Source organism: Cervus canadensis, chromosome 1 (assembly GCF_019320065.1).
Source record: "Cervus canadensis isolate Bull #8, Minnesota chromosome 1, ASM1932006v1, whole genome shotgun sequence".
Classification (NCBI taxonomy): domain Eukaryota; kingdom Metazoa; phylum Chordata; class Mammalia; order Artiodactyla; family Cervidae; genus Cervus; species Cervus canadensis.
This window is the reverse complement of record NC_057386.1, coordinates 52,042,297-52,064,231: the sequence shown is the minus strand read 5'-3', so window position 1 is coordinate 52,064,231 and position 21,935 is coordinate 52,042,297. Positions and strand designations below refer to the sequence as shown.

At 40.4% G+C, this 21,935-nt stretch overlaps 1 non-coding gene across 1 annotated transcript; it reads right to left on the bottom strand.

Annotated features, from left to right (window-relative positions):
* Positions 1-16,718: 16,718 nt before the first annotated feature.
* On the bottom strand, positions 16,719-16,791 carry TRNAG-UCC. The gene has a single exon. It is a non-coding gene; the product is annotated as a tRNA-Gly (tRNA).
* Between the last annotated feature and the right edge of the window lie 5,144 nt (positions 16,792-21,935).

The window sequence follows — 21,935 nt, the reverse complement described above, 5'->3', positions numbered from 1 at the left end:
AAATTTTAGGGACAGATAATAGATCAGGGGTTGCCAGGAGCTGGGTGGTGATGGAAGGAACTGATTACAAACACATAGAAGAGAGTTTGGGGGTGATGAAATGTTACACATCTTGATTGTGGTGGTAGCTGTATTAGTGTATTCATTTGTCAAAATTCGAAGAACTCAACAGTCAAAAGTGAATGTCGCTACATGTGTATTTCAACTTTTAGAAAATATTGTTGAGTTTTTTTAATGCAGGCATTGGGGAATTGAGGATGAAAAGGCCAGCAATTGGAATTTCTTGGGGGACTGTTGTGGTGTGATGTGGAAAAAAGGCATGCCTCCCCCTCATCTCAAGTCCAGAAGGAGAGCTCCAAATAGATCACCCACTTAGAGTTCACTCTGGGACCTCTGTGGTTGGAAGGATACAGAGGCAGGAACCTTAATTCAGGCTTGACAAAGTCACGGGTCTGGCTGAAGCTGTCTGGGCAGCAGAGAGATCACTGTGTCAGAGGAATCATCGCACTATGACAAGAGCTGAAAGCACGCAATACCAGATGCCTCTAGGAAGGGTGGGGTTGTTTTAAAAGGACACTGCACCGAACTTCCTACACAGAGCAAGGAGACCTGAGCAGAAGCTGGTGGAGGGAAAATTGTCAGGTGCCCAGCTGAGGGGGAGGGGGCAGTTAGTCCAAGACAGATACTACTCGGACAAAGGCTTCCATTGTGGGGAATCCAGGGCTTTGACCTACAGGACCCCACGGCAGCCCATGAGAGACGTGCCAGCTCGAGTCGGCCGCCTTAGTGGCACTACAGTCAGATCAGACCTTTCAGCCCTTCTCCAAGATCCTGGAGGAACCAAAGGAAATCTGGTGATGGGGGCAGAGGTCATAGGAAGGACTTGCAAGGGAGAGGCAGCCAGCATAGTTGCTATGGATTTCTGGACTCTCTGGACCAGAGAATCATTTTCTAGAACTCGGTAAGAGGGAGATGAAATATAATGAAAGTCATTATTTTTTCTTTTAGATAAACATGAATTATTCACCAAAGACCTAAATTCTATTTTATTACAGCTTCCCATTTATCAAAGAGAAAAAAACCTTTTTCTTTTTCCTTTTTTGTCTCCATCTCTGGAGGGCAAGTATGACCTCAGCTTGCTCAGTGCTACAACACTGAGTGTGATGGTCACCTTTAATCATGGAGGAGGTGAAGTGACCATGGGCCAGAGTGCTAAGCAGGGTGGTTATTTACACATACTTCTTGCATCCATTGTGAATGATAATGCCCGTTTACCTCTGCTGCCTGAAAGTCTGAATTGTTCTTACCAACAGAGAGAAAACTATATGACTTTTTGTGATCATCTTAAGGTCAGCTGTTACACTCTTTTAAAAGGATGTTAGTGGTCTAATCAATTTACTTGCTGAACATGAAAGGTCAGATGATAAAGTTCTTTCTGAACCTGGTGGGAAGGGAGCGAAGGGTGAGATGCCATGGGGTAAACGAGTTAAACCCAAGGATGGATTTGAACCCATGGCTTGACTGAGCTCCTGTGTAAGTGGCTCCATTTTCACCAAGGCTGTGTTTGTCCCTTACAATGAGGGTCTTCTAAAGACGGTGTCACTCTTGAAGGTGACTGGGGTGCTGTCAATTAAGTTGAAGAAGGTGACTGCAACCCTCAGGGAGAGAGAGCCCTCGAGCGTCTGAGCTCACCATACTGGGAGACTGAATAGTGTTTATCAATCCAAGGAGTGATGTCAGATTTAATTTTGCTGCCAAGGGCTTTGAAAACCTGTGATAAAATATATCCCAGAACCTAAATCACTCTTGCTGTGACTGGCATCCCAGAGATTCGGTCTTTTGTGATCATCTTTCATGATACTGAATACAGCTGCACCCCACTCCCCATCCCCCCAGTGAAGGATGACTGGCTTGGTCTATGTCGACATGAAGGTAATCTACGATTCTCTTAGTGTTAATTTATTTCCCCTGAGATTTGGCTTCAGGTCTTGGATGGGGAAGGGAAGGAAGTACAAAGCATCTCACCTCCGTGTATCCTGTGTCTGAGTGCATATCCTAAATGTCCATATTAATTTTAGTCCTCATTATTTAGCTGGTACAATAACTATTGAGCTATGTTGCTGTGTCCCTGGGTTAGCTAAGACTCCTTTTCTTCAAATATCTATTTATTTGGCTGAGTTGGGTCTTAGTTGCATCGTGAGGGGTCTTTTCGCTGTGGTGTTCGGTCTCAGTAGTCATAGCTGGGGTGCCAGCTCTCTGGCTATTGTGCACAGGCTCGAGTCTGTGGCCTCAAAATTGTGGGGCGTGGGCTTAGGTGCCCCGTGGTATGTGGGATCTTAGTTTCCTGACCAGGGATCCAACCCACATTTCCTGCATTACAAAACAGATTCTAAACCACTGGACCACCAAGGAAGTCCTCCAGGACTCCTTTCAGCAAGTGTTAGAAAACCCAACTTGAGGTTCATATAATTGAAAAGACCAGACATTGAGGAAAGCTTGAGGTATGGCTAGATCCAAGGGTTTAAATGAAGGCTCCAAGACTCAGTCTTTAATTTCTCTTTCTTCTGTCTCATGCCTAATCCAATCACGGCATCCAGGAGTTTCAAATATAAGAAATGACCCAATTGGAGTCATTTCCTCAGTTCTTGAACCCAGGACTAGGTACTCAGCTCCAATCAAACCACAGGACCAAACGTGAGAAGGGGTAGGGCTCCCAAGAGGAAACTGAGGATGCTATCATTTGAAGGGAAAGAGATAGAATGTTTGGCAAAAAAACTACAATTGTTAAGAGCAAACCTTGGCTTTGGCTTTTCTGAGCTCTGCAAGTCTGGGCAAGTTATTAAATGTTGCTGTACCCAGGGTCCTCATTTTTTAAATTGGGAAAGTGCTAGTTCATACCTCAGGGATGTCAAACAATTAAATGAAGTAATGTATGTGAAGTGCTTAGTGCAAAAAGTAGACAGTTAAATGTTGTTTGTTACAATAATGATAATAACCACATCAACTTTTATTATTAAATCTCCCTAATAGATAATAAATTAATATCTGTATTTTAGGTATCCAGTATTAGTAAAATAGTAAATATACAACAAATTCCTGTGGAATAAATGAATAAGGACACTGAAACCTTCAAATCATCGCATTATCTCTGATTATAAAGAAAATATACATTGGTTAGGTTAATTTTATTTTGTTTATTAATTTACTGACTGAAATTAATTTTATTTTATTATTTTGAAATGTGTCATACATATAGATGAGTGAATAAAACATGTAAGTACATGCTAAAGAATAATAATGTGGTAAGATGCACGTGACTAGCAACCAGGTCAAGAAAGAAAATTAGTATCCTTCCCCAGTTGTGAGTCCATCTCCACAACAGAGGTAGCCATTATCCCAATGTTTTGTGACAATCGTTTTCTTGTTTCATTTTATAGTATTATCAGTTATGTATCCATTCCAAAATAATATAGCTTATTTATATATGTTTTAAACTTTATCAACATTAGATCATATTGTATGTATCAATTTCTCTTTGGCACCTCTTCTTCAACACTGTATTTTGATATTCTTCTATGTCAACAAGAGTAACTGTAGTCAGTCCTTTTCAATGCTATATAGTATTCCGTTGTGTGCAGTATTCCAATACTATATAGTAATTCATAGTATTCCATAGATAGATAGATAGTAAAGTCTGTAAAGTTCAAATATTTTATTTATGTGGGGGGACTATTTGTTTTCTTATAAATTTAAAGCATTATTTACATAACATGGGTATTTGTCCTCTATCAGTTGTATGTGTTAAAAAAATATATTCTTCTAATTCTGGCTTGTCTTTGGGTCTCATGGTGGTTTCTTTTGATTTACAGAAGTTCTTATAATAAAGACTAATTTATCAGTCTTTTCCTTTACATTTTGTGTTTTGTTGTGGGTCCTACTTAAGAAATACTTCCTGTCTCTCCAGATATTTATACCTTTTCCTATTATCTTTGAATAACTTTATAATTTTGCCTTTCATACTTAGTTGTTAATTCATCTGGAATTAATTTTTGTATATGGTGTGAGATAGGGGAGACAGGTTTTATGATTTATAGATAACTAATCGTGCCAGCATCACTTATTGAAAGCTTCAGTGTTTCCTTGTTGTTCTAAGGTGGCATTTCTATTATACATCATGCTCACAATTGTGTAGGTCTTTTTGAAAAGGGGTTTCTCTGTTTTTTTCCTGGTCTTTTTTCTGTGTCAATACTGTGATCTTCTAACTGAAATAGCTTTAGTCTTTTTTTTTTTTTCCTTTATTTTTATTAGCTGGAGGCTAATTACTTTACAATAAGCTTTAGTCTTGATATCTGATATCTGGTATGGAAAGTCACTCAAATTTCTTTTCTTTTTAAAGTAACTAGCTTATTCTATATCATTTACATGTTCATATAAACTTACTTTGCTTTTTATTTTTAAAAGTTTGTTTTATTGAGGATTCCCCTGGTGGTCCAGTAGTTAAGAATTAGAATTCTAGGAATTCCATTTCAGGAGGTCTGGGTTCAAGCCCTGGTTGGGGAACTAAAATCTTTGCTCCGCACAGAGCAGCCAAAAAATTAAAAGTATGTTTTATTGAATTTTACATACTTAGAGACTTATACACATCATAAGTGCAAAGTTCAGTGAATGGTCACAAAGTGAACAAATCTATGAAACTACCAACCTGGTCAAGAGATAATAGGGTGAAACAGATGAAACAGGTATTACTGTAAGTGAAAAAAAAGTTTAATATATGTCACAAAGCATTAGCTATATAGGATTGATCTCTCATCATAAACAACTAGAAAAACAGAGAAAATACATTAACCATTTTCAGACATTGGACCACAAGTAGCACAGAGGTATGATCTCTGAGAGAGAACAAACAAAAGAAGCAAGCCCTTTGGTTGCCCCAGCTTACTGACTGAAGACAGATTTCAGCTGAAACTCAAGTCTGGGAGACCCAAAGAGCTCAGCGTTTTCCCTGAATTGAGGTGACAGATATGGAAGTTCAGGGAAGCCAAGTTACCTAGAATTTATAAAGCAGAGTACTAGGAGAGAGGGAAAGAAATCTATAGGAATTTACAGAGTTCTTCACAATTATTTGGGTGAAACCTGATCATTGCATGCATAGGGTGGCATTCCACAAGGCTGGAAAAAGAACCTCTGGAAAGCAATAGGCCAAACAGTTCCAGGAGTTCACACAAGGCTGAGAATAGCTTGTATTCCTGCCAGCCAGGGTGGTGATGCCTGTAATACACTGTGAAAGTTAATTTTATGTGTCAAATTGGATGGTATTTTTGGATGAGGTGAGCATTTAAGTTGGTAAACTCTGAGTAAAGCAGATTGCCCTCGATAATGTCAGTGGGCTTCATCCAATCCATTAAAAGCCTGAATAGACTAAAGAAGCTGGCACACTGCACAAAAGCAAAATCTCTAGCAGGCTGCCTTTGAACATTATCTGCACCATCAGCTCTCCCAGGCCTCCAGGATGCTGGCCTTCGGACTGGAACTGCACCACTGTCTCTCCTGAGTTTCCAGGCTGCCAACTCATACTGCATATTTTGGACTTCTTTTCTGGAACTATGCATGCCAAAAGTCAATGGAATAGCATTGCTAAATTACTGATAGATTTTGAAAATAAAAAACAACCCTGCCAACCTAAAATTCTATTGCCAGGAGAAGTATCTTTCTAAAGAATAAAGACTTAAATAAATGAAGAATAAATAGAAGCATTATCAAAGATAGCAAAGCTAAAAGAAATCATTGCAAGTACATATTTGCTACAAGAATTATATTAAAATTTCTTTGGGGAAAAAAATAGTAGTTTTACTACTACTTAGTAAAGTAGTAGTCTTTACTGTATAGACTGTAAAGTACTTACAGTCTATACAAAGAAATACAAAGAGTGCCAGAAGTGGTAAGTATATAGGAAAGTTTAACATAATTCCCCTCATTTTAAAATCTCTTTAAAAGATAACTATTTAAAGCAAAAATGAATGTATTGTGGGATTTGTAATGTATGTAGGAGTAAATGATATGGCAAAAATAGCATAGGATGGAAAGAGGGATAAGGAAATATATTAAGGGTTTTACATTAAATGTGAATAGAATTAATCTTATTTGAAGTCAGAGTAGTCTAAGTTAAATGTGTATATTAAAAATTCCAGATCAATAACTAAATACATAGATAGATAAATAAATAAATAGACATCTCACTAAAATGTCACTAAGATGACATTAGTGTAAATTAAAACTGAATCATTAAAAAATACTTCAGTAATTCAAAAGAAGACAAGAGAAGAAAACCAAAAGAACAACAACAAAGAGTACAAATAGAAGGCAAAGAGCAAGATGGTAGACTTAAACCCAACTACGTTTATAATTACATTAAATGTAAATGGAGAGTGTTCGAATGAAAGGCAAAGATTTTCAGATTGGAAAAAATAGAAGAAGATCCAAAATGCTGTCTACAAGAAACTCTTTTATATTTAAAGATGTAAATAGGTTTAGAGTAAATAGATAAAAGAAGATGTTAATATCTGATCAAGTAAACTTCAGAATATAAAATAACACCAGAAATTAATAGGGACATGTCATAATGATAAAAGACAACAAAATCAAGAGGACATAATAACCCTAGATGGCATGTAGATAATAAAACAGCTTCAAAATACATTAATAAAAAATTGATGGGGACTTCCCTGGTGGTTCAGTGGCTAAGAATCTGCCTGCTAATGCAGGGGACACAAGTTCAAACCTGGGCAGGGAAGATTCTACACGCCACAGGGAAACTAATTCCGTATGCCACATCTATTGAGCTCGCACCCTAGAGCCTGGGAGCAGCAACTATTGAGTCTGCATGCCACAACAACTGCAGGCCATGTGCCCTAAAGCCATGCTCTGCAACAAGAGAAACCCACACACCACAGTTAGAGGGTAGCCCCCACTCACTGCAACTAGAGAAAGCCCATGCACAGCAATGAAGACCCAGTGCAGCCAAAAATAAATAAATGAATAATAAAAGTATATTTAAAAAACTGATGGAATTCATCAAAAAACAGATAAATCTACAATTATAGTTGGAGAACTCAACATTTCTTTATCAGTAATTGAAGAAAAAATTGACATAAAATCAGTAATGATTATAGAATTCAACCAACTTGACTTAATTGACAATATAAAACTACCCCAAAACAGCAGAATATACATTTTTTTCAAGTATACATGGAACGTTCACCAAAAGTAGAACATACTGTGGGTCATAAAGCAAATCTCAGTAAATTTTAAAAATACTGAATTCATGTGGTGGTTCAGTGGCTAAGTCATGTCCAACTCCTTGAAACCTCATGGACTGCAGCACGCCAGGCTTTCCTCCCCTTCACTGTCTCCCAGAGTTTGCTTAAATTCATATCCATTGAGTCAGTGATGCCATCCAACCATTTCATCTTCTGTCGTGCTCTTCTTCTCCTACCCTCAATCTTTCCCAGCATCAGGGTGTTTTCTAATGAGTAGGTTTTCTGCATCAGGTGGCCAAAGTATTGGAGTTTCAGCTTCAGCATCAGTCCTTCCAATGAATATTCAGGGTTGATTTCCTTTAGGATTGACTGGTTTGATCTCCTCGCAGTCCAAGGGACTTTCAAGAATCTTCTCCAGGGCCATAGTTTGAAAGCATCAATTCTTCAGCCTTCTTTATGGTTCAACTCTCACATCCATATATGACTACTGGAAAAACCATAGCTTTGACTATACAGACCTTTGTTGGCAAAGTCTTTGCTTTATGATACACTGTCTAGATTGACCAAAAGCTAGGTTGTCACAGCTTTCCTTCCAGGGAGCAGCTTTCACTGAAGTCATACACTATATGTTTCATTTTTTTTTCCCATAATAAAATTAAACTAAAAATCAATAACAGATATCTAGAGAATCCCCAAATATTTTGTGATTAAACAATACCTTTCTAAATAACCCATGGGTCAAAAGAGGAAATCGGAATAGAAATTAGAAAATATTTTTAAGTAAATTAAATACAACATATGAAATTTTGTGGGAAGCAGCTAAGGGAATGCTTAGAGGGAGATATATAGCCCTAAATGTTTATATTAGAAAAGAAGAAAGGTCTCAAAGCAACTACCTAAATTTCCACCTTAAAAAACTAGAAAAAAAGAGAAAATTAATTCCAATGTAAATAGAAGGAAGTAAATAATAAAGGTAAGACTAGAAGCTGCTAAAACACAACATGAAAAACAACAGAAAAAAATCAGTGAAATCAAAAGCTGCTGCTTTGAGAAGATCAATAAAATTGGTAAACTAGACAGACAAATTAAGAAAAAAGAGAAAGAAGACATAAATTATTATATCAGAAATAAAAGAGTATCAGGAGTAGATTTTACAGACATTAAAGTATAATAAAGGAATATTATGCCAATTAAAGTATTTAAAAGGAAATGGACGAATTCCTTAAAAGATGAAGAAGAAGAGAGGAAAGAAGAGAGGAAAGCACAATCAGGGAAAAATAGATAACCTGGATAGCTCTAAGTCAATAAAGAAATGTTCACTTAAAATCTATCAGGCCTGCATAACTTCACTAATGAATTCTAACAAATTATGGAGGAAATAATATGGATTATATACAATCTCTCTCAGAAAATAGAAGATGAGAGAATCCCTTTCAAATCATTTTATAATACAATTACCATACTATCAAAACCAGACAGAAACATTACAAAAGAATAAAACTACAGACCAGTGTTCCTCATTAACACAGAAACAAAAAAATTTAAGAAAGATTTAGCATATTGAATGTAGAAATATGTAAAAAGGATAATGCATCAGATGAAGTGGGATTTATCCTGAGAATATAAGATTAGTCTAATTTTCAAAACTCAATATAAATCATTTTAACACAGTAAAAAAGAGACACAACTGGCTCTGTGGCTTAGTTGGCTAAAGCGCCTGTCTTGCAAAAAGGAAATCCTGGGTTCAAATCCCAGCGAGGGCTGCTGATTTTTTCTCTCTCAAAACGGAATCCTTTCTTTTTAGGGCTTCTCAGTTAGTGCTAGTGGTAAAGAACACACCTGCCAAATGCAGGTGAGATAAGAGGTTCTGGTTCAATCCCTGAGTCAGGAAGATCCCCTGGAGGAGGAAATGGCAACCCACTCCAGTATGCTTGCTTGAAAACTCACCAGGGGAGCTTGGTGGGCAATAGTCTATGGGGTCGCAAAGAGTGGGACATAACTGAAGCAACTTAACACGCAAAAAAGAAAAGCCATATGATCATCTAAACAGAAAAAAACACTTCACAAAACCCAACATTCATTCATGATAAAAAAAATTCTCAGCAAACTTCGAATAAAAAAGAATTCCCTTGACCTGATGAAAGGAGTCTTCAAAATAAACTACAGCTAACCTTATGCTTGATGGTGACATAGATGTTGAATGCCTTCCTCCTAAGACTAGAAACGAGGCAAGTATATCTGCTCTTACCAATTCTTATTAACATTTTAATGGAGGCAAGAGAATAGGAAAGAGAAAAAGTCATGCAGATTGTAAAAGAAGAAATAAAACTTTATTTTTTCACTGTTAACATGATTATCTATGTAGAAAATCTTAAGCATTTATGAAAAAGCCACCAGAACTAATATACGAGTTCAGTTAAGGTCATATAATACACATTCAAAATACAAAAATTAATTGTATTTCTATATTTTTAGCAACAAAAAATTGAAAAAATTTTCAAATCCTGGCAGGATATTGATTGGGACTAAATTGATTCTACAGATCACTTTAAAGAAAATTGGCATCTTTACGAATGTGTCTTCCAAAATGTGAAATAACCCTCTACATATGTAGATCTTCTTTAATATTCATCAATAATGTTTTATAGTTTTTGTGTAGAATTCTTGCATGTCAAATGATTCATTTCTAGATTTTTATGTTTTCTAATGCTATTTTAAATATTATCTTTAAAACTTTCATTTTAATTTGTTTATAGCTAGATTATAGAAATTCAATTGACTTTTGCAATATTTACCTTGTATCTAGTTGTTGTTCGGTTGCTCAGTCATGTCCAACTCTTTGTGACCCCAGGAACTCCAGCATACCAGGCTTCCCTGTCCTTTACTATCTCCTGGAGTTTGCTCAAACTCATGTCCATTGAGTGGGTGATGCCATCCAACCATCTCAACCTCTGGTTCCCCTTTCCTCCTGCCTTCAATCTTTCCCAGCATTAGGGTCTTTTCCAATGAGTCAGCTCTTCGAATCAGATGGCCAAAGTATTGGAACTCCAGCTTCAGCATCAGTCCTCCCAAAGAATATTCAGGGTTGATTTCCTTTAGGATTGACTGGTTTGACCTCCTTGCAGTCCAAGGGACTCTCCAGCACCACAGTTCAAAAGCATCAATTCTTTGGCGTTCAGCCTTCTTTATGATCCAACTTTCTCATCTGTACATGTATACTGGAAAAACTGCAAATTTAATTTGATAATTTTACTCTTCCAAAAAATATAAAAATCTTACAACTTTCATTTATAGCTTCCTGACTTAGATGCAATTAATGCTGCACATTTTAATCTATCAACTTTTCTTTTGAAACCTCACACATTTATTGTTGCTTTATACACTCAATATTGTTTTATACACTTAATGGCTCAATGTTGCTTTATACACTCAATGGCTGGATGGCATCACTGATGCAATGGACATAAACTTGGGCAAACTCCAGGAGATGGTGAGGGACAAGGAGGGCTGGCGTGCTGCAGTCCATGGGGTTGCAAAGAGTTGGATATGACTGAGTGACTAAACAACAATAAGAGCAACACTCAATATTTCAGCTATTTTCCACTTTTTGTGTGCTCTATCGCTTCTTGCTCCTCCTCACACTTTCCATCGGGGTTAATTTTTCTTCTGCCAGAGTGAAGTTTTGTTGGTACCAAATTATTTCAGTTTTTGTTTGTCTGAAAATGACTTTTTCCCTTTAATTACGGATATGCTGCTGCTGCTAAGTCACTTCAATCGTGTCCAACTCTGTACGACCCCATAGACGGCAGCCCACTAGGCTCCTCTGTCCCTGAGACTCTCCAGGCAAGAATACTGGAGTGGGTTGAATTTCTGATATAGAATTGAAAATCGTTTTCCTTTCAGCACATTGAAGATAGTGTCTGTTGTCTTTTGACTGCTATTGCTATTAATGAGTTGTAAGTTATCTATCACTCCTCTAAAAATAATGTCTTTTCTCTCTCATTGCTCTAGAGATAGTCTTTTTGTCTTCAGGGTTCTGCAGTTTCACTGTGGTGGATTCATACATACGACCTGCTTAGGATTCCTCAGATTTCTAGACTCTGTGGGTTGATGTATTTCATCAGTCCTGAAAAATTTCAGCCCTAATGTCTTCTGCCCAACCTTCTTTTTGGGTTGGGCAGAACCTTTTGCCCGATCTTCTTTTTGGGCAGATATTGCCTCTGCCCAACCTTTCTCTTTTCCTTTTGGGACTTTAATTAGATGTTTGTTAAAATTCTTGATTTATCCTCCATGTCTTTTTTCCTCTTTCGTAGTTTTGTCTTTTGATGCTGTATTATGGGAATGTTTATTTTCAAGTCAGTCTTTCTGTGTACTCATTCTTGTCACATGTGATTATTCTAGTAAATCTGTCGGTGGCGTTCTCTTTTTCAAAGAAATTCTTTTGGTTCTTTCTCAAAATTGCTTGATCATGTTTTCATAGTTTCTTTTTCTTGTATATATTTTCACGTGTGTATTTTGTTTTCCTTAAGATTCCCTGGTGGCTCAGATGGTAAAGAGTCTGCCTGCAATGTGGGAGACCGGGGTTCGATCCCTGGGTCAGGAAGATCCCCTGGAGAAGGAAATGGCAACCCACCCCATTATTCTTGCCTGGAAAAGCTTATGGGCAGAGGAGCCTGGCAGGCTACGGTCCATATTACAGTATATATTTTCATGTGTGTATTTTGTTTTTATTAAACATGTTAAATACACATGGTTATTTTATAGCCTTCACCTTACCACTCTGGGATCTAAAGCTTTCGCAGGCCTCTTCCTGCCGTCTGTCGCCTCTCGAGCTTAGTCCTTGGTGCCTTAGTCCACTGCGTTTCTCCTTCCTTCCGTCTCCCTTCGGTCCTTCCTTTCTTCCTGTCTCCCTCCCCCACTCCCTCCCACTCAGTTACCCAAGCTTTTCTATTACGTAGTCATTTGTTTATGATCTGCCCTTCTGTGAGTGTGTGTGTGTATTTTAACTTTAATCTGATCACTGTCCTTGACATATTCTATGTGGGAACGCTTTGAGGTCTGGGATAAATTTGGCTTCCTCTAAAGAGGATTCACTTTTGCTCTGCCAGGTGCTGGAGGCATTACTAGTTCCTGGGATGATTCTAGTTATATCCTCCACTTGGGGTAGTCAGACCACCCAGATAGTGTGGAGTTTTTGCTGTAAACTGTGTCATGGGCAGCTTGAGGTTTGAATGTTTTATAGAGATTCCTGGCACATGTGTCTACATACACACACACACACACACACACACACACACATCCCTTATCCTCTCCAGTGCAAAGTTTGAGACAGATTTTCCTTGTAATCTCAAGGAGAGTATGGAACATGTTTCTAAATTCACTCTTATACTCAAGGCATAGCCTTTCACATGTCCCATTTTATGCTGGAAAATCTCTTATTGGATTCTCCATCTTTGGCAGACCTGGTGCTTTGACTGTTTTTTCAAAGTCTAATGAGGCCTTGAGTAACAAAGTTCAAGTTCACCAGGTTCAGCAAATGTCCTTGGAGTGCTGGGCTCTGCTTATGCCTTGTTACTCCACTTCACTAGATCCTTGACTAAGAATTCTTAAATTTTCTGCTCATTCATTGATGTTCTTAAGAAAATCCTGTATTTTTAGTTGTTTTCTGTAAGTATATTGATTCACTTGCTGTGTTTCCAGGAATGGAAATCAGTTTCATAAGAAAAAAGAAAACACTTGTATTTTATAACTCAATAGTCTTCATTTAAATAGTGTAGATATAGAGTATCTACTGAAAATCCACTGCAGTTTTATAGATTAATCATACTGTATATTTGAAAAGTGCTTTTAACTTTTAAAATTGCTTTCACATGTATCTGTGGTTCTCAAGGGGGGTGGTACTGCCCTTCAGGGAAGTTAAAAAAATCTGAAGGAGTTGTTTGGGTGATCATCATGAATGGGGCCATTATCAGGGGTTTAGTGGGATCCAGAGATGCTAGACCCCTACAATGCACAGGACAGTCCTTCCCAAAGGATCATTGTCTTGTGTCTCATATGACTTTGGAATTTTCCCCCTGTTCATTGAGAGACTGAATGTCTGATGCGATTTCAAGTAGGAGGTGTGCTTTTTCTCACATTTTCTTGTATCTTATCCTGTGTCATAACACAGGAAATTGTTTTAATATTATACTTCTTAATGAGGCCCAGTTCATTTGTAAGAATATTTTTCCTTCTCATTTTCTCCACTTTGATAATCTTTAATTTGACTTGGCACATTATTCTTACTTCAATTAAGATTATATTCCTGAAAAAAAAAAGAGTATATTGCTGTTTCTTATCATATGCAAACAAGTCCAGTTGTTATCACTTATGCTAACATTATTTAATAGTGGGGCGCATCTCTGCTGCTTGTTTTTTAAGTTCTAAATCTAAACTAACATGTTCATCATAACTCCACACTATCATCTGACTCCTTCCCTGTGCCCTTTAGTGAAATTATGCCAGGGCATTTATAGATTGAACTAGATTTACAGACTGAACCAGAAAGTTACCTAAAATTACTCAATAACCACATGTAGCAGGAGAGCAGCCATAGATGCTACATAACTGAATGTGTTTGGCTGTGTTCCAATAAAACTTTATTTACAAACCAGGGGGTGGGCAGGAGATGCTCTGGGGCTATAGTTTACCCACTCCTGCCCTACACAAAGCTGTCTTTCAAAGCACTCCAGGCAGACACAGAGACAATCAGAAAAATCATGCTTAATTATAATTCTCTCCTTCATACTTTTATGTATTTCCCAAATTCTCTAATGTGTATTGTTATTTTATCTATATGTGCATTTTATTTATTTCACAACTCCTTTTGTTTATTTATTTTTGGAAGGAGGAGCTTCCATAACACATGCACAATGCTTCCAGATTGAAAAGACACAAAGGCTGTATTGTGAAAATTCTCCATCCTTCCTCTATTCCAAACCATCTATGTCCCTCCCTGCAGGTAGCCAGTGTTATCTGGTTCTTTGTGTTCTCCCAGAGACATGTTATCATGTGCAGCTAAATAAACAGGGCCAAAGTGGTACCCAACTCCAAAGGATGCCATTTATATTGAGCTCCTGGGATGCCACTGACATGGAGCATAATGGAATAATACCCCCTGGAGTTTTGCAATGCAGTGGCCTGATCAAAGATGTTTATTGTGTATATGTGTGTATAAATATATACCTACAAATATACACAGGTTTGTGTGTCTAATTGTATACTTACAACAAATATTTAGGTATATATGTGCATACATATTTTCTTCTGTGTGGCGTGCTATTCACTTCAGTCATGTCCTACTCTCTTTGACCCCATAGACTGTAGCCCTCCAGGCTCACAGTCCATGGGATTCTCCAGGCAAGAATACTGGAGTGGCCTGCCATTTCCTTCTCCAGCATATCTTTCTGACCCAGGGATGAAACCTGTGTCTCCTGCCTTGCAGGTGGATTCTTTACTACTGAGCCACTGGGGAAGCCCATTATCTTCTACTGCCCTCCTTTTAAAACCAGGAATAGTGTATTGTGCACACATCGCTCTGCACCTGGACTTTTGGACTTTTCCTCTCACTTGATAATATATGTGGATACTTTTTCCACATTAGTTTATAAAACTTCATTCTTTTTGATAGTGATGGTGGTGATGGTGGTGGTGGTGGTGATGATGGTAGTGGTGGTGGTGATGGTGAAGGTGGTGATGATGGTGGTGGTGGCAGTGATGGGGGTGATGGGGGTGATGGTGATGGTGGTGATGGTAGTGGCAGTTGTGATGGTGATGATAGTGGTGGTGGTGATGGTGGTGGTGATGGTGGTGATGGTAGTGGTGGTGGTGATGGTGATGGTCGTGGTGATGGTGGTGATGATGATGGTGGTGGTGAAGGTGGTGATGGTGGTGATGGTGATGGTAGTGGTGGTGGTGATGGTGATGATGGTGGTGATGGTGGTGATGATGATGGTGGTGGTGAAGGTGGTGAAGGTGGTGATGGTGATGGTAGTGGTGGTGGTGATGGTGATGATGGTGATGGTGGTGGTGATGGTGGTGGTGGTGTGGTGGTGGTGATGGTGATGGTAGTGGTGGTGGTGATGGTGGTGATGGTGATGGAGGTGGTGATGGTGATGATGGGGGTGATGGTGGTGGTGGTGATGGTGTGATAGCCACTGATTGAATCTGTCGTGTGCTCCAGACATTGTTTTAAGCACTTTTCAGGTACTAATTCTCACAGTGCTCAAAACAGCCCCATGAAATAGGCATAGGAAGGCTAAAGGACTGACTCCAAGTCACAGCTAGTACATGCTCGCCCTCTGAGGTTAAAAAAGAATTCTCCCCTGGTCCCTTCTAGTACCTGTGTGGTACTGTGGTCACAGCTGAAACTCTTCTCTGATCGGAAGTCTTCCTGCTGTAAGTACGAGGTAAGGATCCAACTGCATTTTTTCCTGATGGCTCCAGTTAGTCTCAGCTCTGTTTCCCCGCTGTTTACAGATGCCATCTTTCCTACACACCAAAGCCTTGAATGATGGCAGTCTGTTTCCTGATTTTCTGTCTGTTTCCTTGTCTGTTGTAACTAGTGCCAGTGCCACACTTGTGATTTCTGAGGTTTTGTAACTAGTGTTAATATCTGGTAGGATTTCATCTTGTCATTACTCTCCTTTCTCAGAGCTACCCTAAAAATTCCTGACTTGCTTATTTCTTCACAGTGATTTTAAAAATTGTGGTGAATTATACACTGCATAAAAATTACTGTTTAACCCTTTTGAAGTGTAGCATTCAGTGATACTAGGTGCATTCACATTATCGTACTACCATCACCAATATCCGTTTCTAGAACTTAAAAAAAAAACTTTATCAAAATACAGTTGATGGGCTTCCTTGGTGGCTCAGCTGGTAAAGAATCTGCCTGCAATGCAGGAGACCTGGGTTTGATCCCTGGGTTGGGAAAAAACCCTGGAGAAGGGAAAGGCTTCCCAATCTAGTAATCTTACCTGGAAAATTCCATGGACTGTATGACCCTTGGGGTCGCAAAAAGTCAGACACAACTGAGAGACTTTCACTTTTTATAGTTGATTTACAATGCTGTGCTCGTTTTAGGTGTACAGAAAGTGACTTAGTTATACATACATACACACACATATTCTTTTTTAGATTCTTTTTCAGTTTAGGTTATTGCAAGATACTGAGTATAGTTCCCTGTGCTATACATGAGGCCCTTGCTAGTTATCTGTTTTATATATATACTAATGTGTATATTTTACTCCAAAGCTCCTAATTTATCCCTCTCCCCTTTCCTCCTTGGTAACTATGTTTGTTTTCCGTGTCTGTGAATCTATTTCTGAACTTTGTAAATAAGTTCATTTGTATCATTTTTTTATTTTTAAAATTATTTGCATGTGTGTGTTTGGCCACACTGAGTGGTTTACAGGATCTTATTTCCCTGATCAGGAATTGAACCCATGTCCCCTGCAGTGGAAGTGCAGGGTCCTAACCACTGGACCACCAGGGAATTCCCCTGTTTCATTTTTTTTTTAAGATTCCACATTTAGATGATATCACATGATGGGGCTTCCCAACTGGTGCTAGTGGTAAAGAATCCACCTGCCAATGAAGGAGATGCAAGAGATGTGGATCTGGAAGATCCCCTGGAGTAGGAAATGGCATTCCACTCCAGTAATTTTGCCTGGAAAATTCCACAGGCAGAGAAGCCTGGCAGGAGCCAGGCTCCACAGTTTGTGGAGCCACAAAGAGTCAGACACAACCAAGCAACTGAGCGTGTGCGCGCGCGCACACACACACACACACACACACACACACACACACACACACACACAATCTGACTTCCGTCACTTATATGATAATCTCTAGGTCCGTCCATGTTGCTGCAAGTGGCAATATTTCCTTCTTTTTTGTGGCTGGATAATATTCCTTTGTATAAATGCCACAACTTTATCCATTCATCCAGAACTTATTTTTAATCATCTCTAACTGAAACTCTATACCCATTAAACAGTAACTCCTGTTCCCACCTCCCCCGAGACCCTAGCAACTACCGTTTTACTTTTTCTATGAACTGACTCTTCTAAGCATCTCCCAGAAATGGAATCATATAGTATTTGCCCTTTTGTGTCTGGCTTACTTCATTTAGTATAATGTTTTCAAGGTTCATCTACATTGTAGCATGGATTGCTTCTTCATTCCTCATTATAAGTGAACAGTTTTCTATTGCATGTATCGACCACATTTAGTTTATCCATTCAGCCCAGTGTGTGAATGGACACTGGGTTGCTTCCATCTTTCGGCTATTGTAAATGTTGCTATGAACATGAGTGTAGTCAACATTAATTTCAAAATCAGTTTGTCCAAGTCCAAATACAAAAGTCTTCTTACTGCTTTTATAATTACTCTCTTTCCCCCCATACACATACCTCTCAGTGGTCACTTATTATTTTGTTCAAATCACAGCACACTCTAGACACCTTTTTGGACTCACCTTTCACCACGGCACTACACCTGCGGGCTTGCCTGCCTAGCACACTATCCTTTCTTCTAGTGAAACTGTCTCCCATCTTCCACTTGGAACACCGTGTTTCCTTTGCTCTCTGCCCAGGACTCCAGCCATTGGCTTCAGGGATTGGTAACTGGAATTTGGGGTAGTAAATTGTTCTTCCTGCACTTACCTGCAGGTCCTACCCTCCTCTAGTCTCAGGGAGCTTCTAGAGGTCTCCAAATGTGCCCTGGCCTCCCTGACTCAGGAGGACCCTCCTTGCCCTTCACCTCTTGCAGTGGCTTCTCTGGGAAGCCTTTAGACTCTCCCTTGCCTGTAACTTTGGGGCTGCTGGCTTCCTGCCCCCGACACTTAGCTCCTCGGCCCCATTTAGGAACCATCTTTGCACTACCGGCTGTTCCCAGCTTGGGCTCATGTCCCAGGCCTCTCGTGTCTCCATCATCCACTGCATGTTTTTCACATAGTAGGTGCTGGTTTGAATTGAACTGCATGAAGATCACCTTCCTCTGCAAGCTCAGGCTCAAGTAAAGCAGCCAGAGCCCTCCCACGCCAGCCCCAGGACTTCCAGGCATCATTGGTGACGTCATCCCACGGGGGGCCTGTGACGTCTGGGCAGCCTGCTTCCCCTGAAGGGCCAGCTCTGGGCGTCGATCCTGGTCACCTCTAGGGTGCTCTGTGTCCCGGGTCTCTGGGCCCGAGTCGCCCCTTCCCCTGTCCAGCTCTGACGGTGCTGCCAGTGGGCTCTCATTTGCCCCCGACTCACTGCGTGCTGTGCTTTTTACCCTTCAGGCTGTAGTTCTCCTGAAAAGTTCTCTGTGGTCTGACTTTTTTGGGCACATGTCCTTGTATACTTCATTGCATTTCATGCCCATCTTAATTGTTTTTCTTTATTTCTAAACATTGAAAATTCACTTATTCAATGAATGTTTACTGGATGAATGTCCCTTCTGCCTGGCACGTGAATGAACACAGCAAAGGTTTCTAATCTTGTGGATTTTACATCCTTATAGATTGAGCGAGAGAGCAGGCAATTAGCAAGGAAGCAAAATAACCCAGTAATTTCAGAGAGTGAGAAATGCCAAGAAAAAAGATAAAATGAGCTAGAAAATTATTTGGGGATAGGTGGAGAATAGTTTAGATTTTGGTATTTCTGTTTCCTCCCTCTTATATCCTGCTTCCACGCTATTAGGAAGCCCATGTACCACATGGAAAAACCCCAAAGAGGGTAATTGAGCCCCTCAGCTGAGCTCCCAGTAGGAAATTTAAGGCAATGAACTAGAAAGCAGTGGGTGGGGAGGCAACTTAAGAGAGGTTGCTCAGAAAAGGTATTTTCAGGGAGATGGTATTTGAACTAAGACTTGAAAAGTAATAAGGAGCTATCCATATAGTAGGGGGAGAAGGAAGAGCACATGCCCAAGGAGGGAAATTCATTCATTTCATCTGAGAGGTGGTAGGAGACAGGGGTATGAGATAGGTTGGAAAAGCAAGCCAAGATCAGATTAGGTAGGGCTTTTTAGGCTACACCAAAGGGGTTGAGCTTCCCCGGTGGCTCGGTGGTAAAGAATCTGCCTGCAACGCGAGAGACCTGGGTTCGATCCCTGGGTCAGGAAGATCCCCTGGAGAAGGAAATGGCAACCCACTCCAATGTTCTTGCCTGGAGAATCCCCAGGGACAGAGGAGCCTGGCAGGCTACAGTCCATGGGGTCACAAAGAGTTGGACACGACTGAATGACGAAGTGCAAAGGGGTTGAGGACAAGTGAGAAGTACAAGTGAGGGATCTGATTTGTAAAGACCTCTCTGGCTACAGTGAGGGAACCACGTACTGGGAAGTCCTGTGGGGCAAGTCAGAGGAAGGACTAGTCTATGAGTTGGACTCTCTTTGCAAAAAATTAACCTATGAAGGATGGCAACATACAGTAGATACGCAGGGTGTGAGACAGATGGGGTGACTCAAGTCTACAGAAGTCAAGTGCCTTGAGCGATTAAGGATTCACGAGGAACTCACGAATGCTCGAGGAGACTGTGGGGTTGAACAGCAAACGCCATTTACTTTAATTCCCCTTATTTTTGCCTCAGTCACCAGTTTGGTAAGAGGAGAATTTTAGCCATCTGCAAGTAATCCAAATGCCTGACTAACCTGCTTGCCACCCACCCCCACAAAAAGGAAGCCAGCCCCGGAGCTTGTACGCCTGCACTCGCCACAATCATTTCTCTGTAACACAGCTCTTGTCATTGTACATTATACATGAATAACTAATCAACCAAACACAAACCCACTGATGAAAAAAAATATGCCTTGGATCAAGAATGAGAGCGGGGTAAAAAAAAAAAAGAGTGCTATTAATTTCCCCAGTCAATAACAAAAGGGAAGCAAACATGAGGGATATCTGGTCAGGAATCGCATTTCTGAGCACTTCTGGGAAAAGAAACTTCCCGAGAGACAAGGAAAAGAGGAAGGCGTGCATGGGCTGACCATCTTCTGAGCACACCAAGACCATTCTTTTTCCTTCTGGCACACTTAGCGTAAGAAACATCATCCCAGGCCAAATAACTGGCCACTCAAACTCCCATCTGTTGGTCTCACCAAGTTGAGCAATTCATACAGTAACCAACCAGTATTGAAGTGAGCTCCAATGCTTTTTGACTGTGATGACGCATAGCATCATGCTGTTGTTTAGCCGTTAGTAGGTGTCCAATAAACACACCCTTCCTCAAACTCCGTGAATGAAGTCTGTCTCTGCCTGCATCATTTCCCCGGAACATGCTTCTTGACCACTACGGGGGAATTCCTCATCTCCACATCTAGGGGGTGGTCTGGAGCCTTTCTCCCCCACCTCCTGGACTTTTTGACAGCATCTGACACCGTTGAGCCCCTTTGATTGCTTTTTCTGACTCTGAGTGGGCCTGGTTCTAATCTTTCCTCACTAATGGTCTCTCTTTCCTGATTGCCAGGGATCCCTTTTACTCCTTTCACACTTGCACAAACATATGCCACAGACTCTGTTTCTCTCCGATCCCTCTTCCCCTGTAAGAAATGAATTGCATCTAATATCAAATCCACGCATGTATCTTTCATCATCAGTCACATTCTATGCAAAGTACCTGTTTATAGGCCCGTCTGCCCAACTAGACTTCAAGCTCCTCTTGATGCCCTGGGGCCTAGCACAGAGCTGGCAGTTGGTAGACACTCTAGACACACCAGCCCAACTGGGCAGACTAGCTTCAGACTACCCTTGCAGGTAGATTGGGTGCTGTATAGTCCCCATTATACTGAGAGGGCACCCCCTTCCCCCGCCTCCACCAAATCTCAGGGAGTCTATATAGACATTGGAAACAGATTTCTGTGCCAGCCACTAGCTTCTGCATCTTCAGGGCAATCATCGTGCTGACACTGCCAATCATAAAAGGACTGTCAAGTTAATCCTGATGCTGTCTTAACACCAGCGTCCAATCCTTTTCATGCTCTTCCAAACAGGCTTGAATTTGCCAGTGCCTCTTTTAAAATATAGCCTGCAGGACTGAGCATAAAACTGCATGTGGCCTGAACCGTCAGCATGCTCTGGGATCATTGCTTCCCTCCTCGCACTCTGTCGTTCTATTAATAGAGTCGAAGATTGCATTAGGGTTCTCAACAGCCTCCTTACACTGTAGGATTGCATCAAGCTTGTGATCAGCTAACCCCCCGGGGTCTTCCTCATGAACGCCTTCTGTCTAGCCAGGCCTCCCCATCAGCCACGCGGGCAATTGATTTTTGGAACGTTCATGATTATCTATGACCCAGAAGAGAAGATGCCGAACCAGGTCTTGCCTTCCTTTCTCTAGTGGGACCTGCTGAGTGGGCGCCAGGCCTTGCGGGCCAGTTCAGAACCCAGAGGCGTGTCCAGCCACCGTGGAGGGAACTTCTTGCGTCCTCAAAAGCGAGAGGATGGCGGTGAAATTCATTTTCGGGTTCGCTTCAGATAATTCTTAGGTCCATCCCTCCTCTCAGATTATGGTCCTTCTCCATCTTGCTCTAATTCTGGGGTTTATGCGCAGAGCCTCCCGTTCCTCCCACCCATGGACCCAGCCACACTTTTATTTCTTATGTTCTCCCAAAGCAATGTTATTTTTAGCATGAGTGTCTTAACTCAGCAGTTTGCCCTGC